This window comes from Gavialis gangeticus, unplaced genomic scaffold (assembly GCF_001723915.1).
Source record: "Gavialis gangeticus isolate Ggan-Ray unplaced genomic scaffold, GavGan_comp1, whole genome shotgun sequence".
NCBI classification, from domain to species: Eukaryota; Metazoa; Chordata; order Crocodylia; family Gavialidae; genus Gavialis; species Gavialis gangeticus.
Window position 1 is genome coordinate 28,149,209 of NW_017729029.1, and position 6,659 is coordinate 28,155,867.

Genomic DNA, 6,659 nt, shown 5'->3' on the forward strand with positions numbered 1-6,659 from the left:
TGTCCAGCAGGCTGCTGGAGTGGGTGGGGGAGTTGGATGGTGCAAGGTGGCCAAGTGCCAGGCATGCAGATTGGTGGTGGGTGAGAAGGATAGCTGCAGAAGCTCTGAGGAGCGGGGGACCTTGTCCCTGGGTGCCAGAGGTGGGAAGCACAGCTGCAGCAGAAATAGAGCAGGCACATGCTGTCTGTGTCTGTAACACACTGCTGCTCTGACAGAAGAAGTATCTACCCAGAGGTCACTGTGTGGAAGATGTGCTTTTAAGATAGCTGCCAAGTTCTGGCAGACATGTGGCTAGAGGTTGAAGCTCCCCCTACTGGCCACAGAGGTACATGGCAGGGCTGAACAGACCAGGGACTAAAGTTAGTCGCAAATCCCACCACATGTAGATACCTGCCAAAAAACACTTGGGGTGCATCCAGATGAGAGCGCACATGCCTCTTGCCCCATCTCAAACCCCTTTGAGATGAGGCAAGAGGCACATGCAGGAATGAAAAAGTGAAGAAAATTAGACTGCTGGATATCCTTGGGTCTAAAAAAAATGGAGTTTAAAAAAGCGGGGCAGGGCATGGTCCCAAAACATGTCCTGAGGTAACCAGAAGCTGGGTCCTCCACAGAGATGCTCTGGCTTCCAGGGCATCACTATGGTTGGTCCCTCACCCTGGTGCTGAACCACACGGCATGCCAGGCAGTGTGCTGCAGCACCAGGTCTTGAGCACCAGTATGTAAGGGGTCAGGGGGGACTGGAGAAGGAGGGAGAGGAGTATGGGGGGGACTCTCGCTGGCCCCACCCACTCCCCCAGCCTTCCCCAGCCCTGCCCTGCCCTGCCCTTCCCAGCCCCAGCCCCAGCCCAAGCCCCTGCCTGCTCCCCAAGCCCTCCTGATCCTTGCTGTGCCTGGCCCTACCCTCCACCTGCTCTGCCAAGCCCCCTGATACCTACTCTGCCCAGCACCACCCCCCGCCTGCCCCCCCAAGACCCATCCAATCCAATTCCTGCTAGGTCCCACCCCCCAAACCCCCTTAGGCCCTGCTCCCTACCCTGTGCACTGAAGCAAAAAGCCACAGCTCAAATTTGCACTGCTTCTATTTGAGCTTCTGCAAGTGCATGTACTTGCATATGTAGAAGTGCCGTTAATGTGCATTGAATTTAAGTCCTCTTAAATCCACACGTAGACTCAGCCAATGAGTACAGTAAATCCATCTTACTGAACATCAGTAATGACTTAAAAGAGGAATTTTCTGCATTACTGAAGAGAGAAGAAATTGGAAGCATTGGTAAAAGAGAAATTGGAAATGGGTATAAATTAACAAAATGAAATTCAACTTGGAATATAATCAGCTAATAATCTGAGGAAGAGTAATTCAAAGTCCAGATACTCAATGGGAGAAAAAAAGATGGAATTCACTGAAAAAAAATGTAGTGATACTAGGGAAGCAAAAGTATTATAAAATACCTGGCAGGGGGATGGGGAGTGGGGAAGGAATTAGCTTTGATACAGTGTCCAATCTTAACTTATTTTTTCTGCCATAAACTACCACTGCAGTTAATGGGAGCTGGGCATTCAGTTACCATGGTGATTAAGACCCACTTGAAACTTAAATAGACCACAAAAATTATTTCCCTTCTTTACATAACATTACAAATAACTTCATGAGAAAAATCACATTTTATGCAACAAAAGCAAAATAAAGAGTTAAATGTAGAGTTAACTGAAAGATTTGTAACACACAGAGTGGTCTTTTTAATAACATTGTTGATTACCATAAAATGGGGCTCCCTCTTATGATTATTTTGTGCCTTAGCAATATTTAGAGTTTCATATTTTTCTGTTTGAATAACTTAATACAAAAATGAAATGCTTTGATTCAGAGTAATTGAATTAAAAAAATTCTGTTTTACTTTTTACTTTGTTAATCTAACACCATTACAAAATGCTTATGGTATTTTAAAAGATTTCTCAAATGAGTTATAGCAATTTAAATATACAGTGCTTTATGCTTTTCCTGCCTTCGGATTTCGCTTGAAAAACCTATAAAATATATGATTATTTTGTATAGAATATCCTCCTTTCCTAAAAGTACAGTATTATAAACCTCTTAATATAATTTTCATAAAGGTCTGTGGAATGTACGTTTGCAACCATTTTTATAATGGTGAAAAATGCTGTGTCTAGAATATATGAAATATTTACAATTCAAATATTTTCTTTTTTAACTTGTTCATTTTTAGTCAACTTTAGATGATAAAATAATATCACTCCTGTATGCTCTAATTAACTGGTGTGATGGTGGACCTTGCCTTTCTGTATCCTTTTATAATCTCCCAAAGAGCTGTAAATACCCTGACTTTCCTGCCTGCCACATCTTGGATGTTATTATAATATGTTCTGCTTTATGATGTCACTTGTCAGGAGGGTAGTTATATATATATATATATATACACACACACACACACACACTTGTTGTTTTATTTTGCTCTTTGGGTGTCTTTATTAGGAATCCTGGTATTATAGAGGAAAATTTCACTCGATAATTCCCACACACCTGCCGATATATATTCACAATCAGATACAGATTAACACTTGTCTTTATCTTTATTCTTTATAAAATTATACAAACTTTTGTTATCTTTAAACAGAAGTGGTCCTTTTTTTTAACAACTATATCAACTTTGTAATTCTATCTACATACTGTTCTTATTTAAACTTTATCGGTTTGGTTGGACTGAACTTGGTGTTAGGAAACAAAGTCCCTTTAACTCTGGTTTGTCTGTTTATTTCCTTTTCTTTTTTTTTTTTCTTTTTTTTTTTTAGAGCAAGCTTTTCTCTTCAAGCCTTGTTATTTCTCTCTCTTTAATTCTGCTATCCTGAGTGTGTACCTTTCATCTGGTGCATGCCTGAAGCCTTGAATCCCTGAGGTCAGCACTCAGTTGTTTTCACTAAGCTTGTGGGAGTGAGTCAATTCACTCTTCTCTGTTTTGTTGTTTGTTTACTTTTCAGCGTGGCTGCCAGCCACATGTCCGGTGCCTCTTCAAGGATCTGCCCCTCTTTCTCAGAGCTCCGCTCTTTCCAGCGATGAGAAAAATCCTGAAGTAAGTGTCTTATCTCCTGGAGATCTTCTTTCTCCCTCACTTTCTCCTTCAGATGCTCTTTCTTCTTCTTCCTTTCTGAGACTGCCTTCTCCTCTTTCTTTTCTTTTCCTGGAGCTTCTATCCTAATATGGTAATAGCTCCAGAAGCGGCGTTCTCCGGCATTTTTTGCCACATCTCTGTTTACTCTTTCACAACTGGCCACTAGGATACATGTAAAAAATGAATGTATGAAAAGAATGTTTTATATCTGTTGCAAAAAGAGTGCCTGTCTAGTCCTAGAGTTTTCATACTAAGTGCTTGTAGATACTTACAATTTGAGTTGCATGTCCTTATTTTGCAGTTCAGAAGCATTGATGCTTCACTTAATGTGTTTCTTGTATGTGACCTAATTAAATGTGCCAACTTGCCTCAACAGAAAAAGGTCTAACAGTCATGTTAGTCAGAAGTGAAGCACAAGGCAGGCTATAGATGTATCTTTATAGACTGACAGAATCAGTAGCAAAAGCTATCCTAGCACCTGGTAAAGTGAGCTTTTGCTTATGAAAGCTTATGCATCTCTGATTCAGTAAGTGTATAAGATGCATAGAAGCAGATCCAGGATTGTGCACAGTGGGGTGCAGGAGTAGCAACTAGTGCTACGGGGGTGGCTGCACTCCCCACTCCCATACTCCTCCCCAACACCAAGGGCAGTCAGGCTGTGCTAAGAGAGCAGCAGCTGGGGACTTCTTTAAGTCCCCAGCGCAGGTAAAAATTCTCCCCCCTATCCTCCCTGCTTAGAGGCACATGTCCTTCCTCCCCTTTCCTTCCTTCTCTTCCACTCCCCTTCCCCACCTATGGCTGCCACCATCCCCATTGTAAAGGCTGCACAGGGGGCAGGTGGGTTGCCCCTGCCTGCATTTGCTCCCAGCCTGGTGAGTAACACCCAGGCAGACCAAGTAAGGGAGAGGGAACCTGCCTACTGTTGTTCCCAGATGATCCTAACCCCTGCATAACCTGGCTGAATCTTCTCTGAATAGTTGTGGGTGGGGAAGGAGAAATGGCAGGGGAGGGAAGAGAAGATAACTCCGGACATGAATGGGAAAGGAGGGTAGCATTTTAACTTCTTTGGGAACTTAAGGTCCCCAACTGCTGCTCCTGACATATGGTCAGAAAGTGGGTTATGGCCACAGCTATGCACACTCTCTGGATCTGTCCTAAAGGTACATCTTTATGCTGACCTCCCTCAAATTACATTTAAGTGGAATGGCTGTTGTAGGCACTCAGCATAGTGTATGACGCTGCATATCATAGAATTCTAATAGGTGCTTTGATAAACTATCATTCCTCATTAGTCAAAAAAGTGGCCCAGACAAGATTCCAGACTTAATTTTCCACCACTTTAAAATGCTTTGTCATATATCAAATAGTAGAATCCCTCTTACCTTTATCCTTTCTGCCCAAACCTCCTTTTCTCATCCGTTTCTAACAGGTTTCCATATCCCACTGAACCACTACAGTTAGAGTCCCAAATGTTAGTTTCATCTAAATGTAATCCCAGGTAGTTAGGATTACACACCAGTCCATGGGAGAGGGAGAGATATAACATGCACATGTGTGCACACACACACACTTTCTCTTGTGTTTGCAAATGCAAGTAATACAAATAATTCTGATGCTTATGTATGTATAAGCATCATTGATATATATAACCATTATAATCAATGGTATTACTTGCATTTCAAACTGAAGGGAATACTGAAGCCACTTTTTGTCATACATAAAATTCTTTAAAAATTGGCTAGTTATCTCAAATTGTGAAGGGTAAGAAACTTGTTTGTCAGACAAAATAGAAACGACAGAAACATCTAAGTGGCTCTGTTTTCTTGTCATCTTCAACTCAACTTGTCACAGTCAAGGGTTTCTGACAGCTTAGATGGGAGATTCAGTGATCATTGTGGGTGCTTGTCTCAAATCTCAAACAAATGGTATAGTCCCTGGGGATGACCATCTCATGAAAAGTTTTACATATCCTCAGGACTGCTTGACTTGATTGTAGGCTTAACACATCACAGGACTAGAACTTCTGACTTTCATATTCCATACTGCCATTGTCAAAAATATTTTTTAGTAAAAATGACAACAGTAGGAGCCATAAAAGTGTCATTGGCAATTAGAAATTGTGCACATGATTCCATGTATATTCCTTAGTTATTTTCACCTAGGTAAACCAGTTGTAAAATGCTTCAAAAGCAAGTATCTCCATTCATGTATGAGACTGTTTTTGTACAAGTTTTCCAGAGGTATAGCTACAGAAGATGTAGACAAGTGGAGAATTGGGTCTTGCATTTTCTATGATGCCACACTTTAGCCTTTTTTCATGGCAAGGTCCTCATAGCTGTTGGACATTGAGATTGCTATATACTATGAATTGTACAGATATATTCCAAAAATTATTAATACAGTCATTGCACAACTTTTGTCATAAAATACTTGAGAAATCATAGCAAATTACTGAGTGACTATTTCATCCATACTGGAGACAGGATACTTTTATTTCTAGTCAGATATGTGGAATATTTTTTATAATGTATCAAAAAAGACATCACAAAAATAAGATGATGGTTTAAAGTCATAAAAAGACAACAAGGACCAAAAAGAGGACTAGGTCTTCTAAAGATGCTTTTCTGATTAAAGGAATACTACTGATATGTTAAATGAGATGAGATGAGAATAAAGAGCTTATATTTTTTTAGTGATCCTATTTAACCTATAATATTCTCTCCAATATTATTATTTTTCTCAATTAAATAAAAAGTCTTAAAGTTCAGTAGGCCAAGGTTTAATCAAGTTTTGAATGTCAATTAAAGTTAAAGATTCATTACCACATAGAGACATTTTAGAATTCATTGCTATTGTTCCATACATGTTATAATTTATTATAATAGGTACCATTTTTCAAAAATAATTTATTTTAATTTTTTTTAAAAACCTGTTGCTAAAAGTAAAACTGTAGAGATTTTTATTTTCAAAGATAGAGATGATTTGATTTACTTTTTATTTTGCTTACTCGTCACTAATAAAACATCTCCACATTCCTTCCTCTTATTTTCTTTAAAATCCAGACTCACCATGTGTGCAAATGCATGTACAGAATTTAACAGTACAGATTTGTTTTTCAGTGAAAGCTGCTCTCTGAAAAGCAGTTGTCTTTTGTTTCCAAATCTAAACAAAGAAAATACCTGATTGTGCTAAGCAGGTTGTGCTAGGCAGGTAGGTGATTTACTTAATTTAAATTATATCTTGTGTTTTGAGTATACCAACAGAGATTAAGTTGAATTATGGAGAATAAGAGTTAAAATGGATATAGGGACAAGGAAGATAAGAAATAAACCAGAAATGGCAGAATGGCAGCAAACCAGATGCAATGTTTATGATTTGCTGTGTATAATTTAAGTCTGTTGGGAAGATTGCCATAAATGGAATGTAAGTACAAATGAGGATGATCCCTGTGAGAGAGATACTAAAACAGGAAGAATAGTTGAAAAGCATCTTAGCTTGTAGGCATCAAAAATTGTGCCACAAAATAGTGTG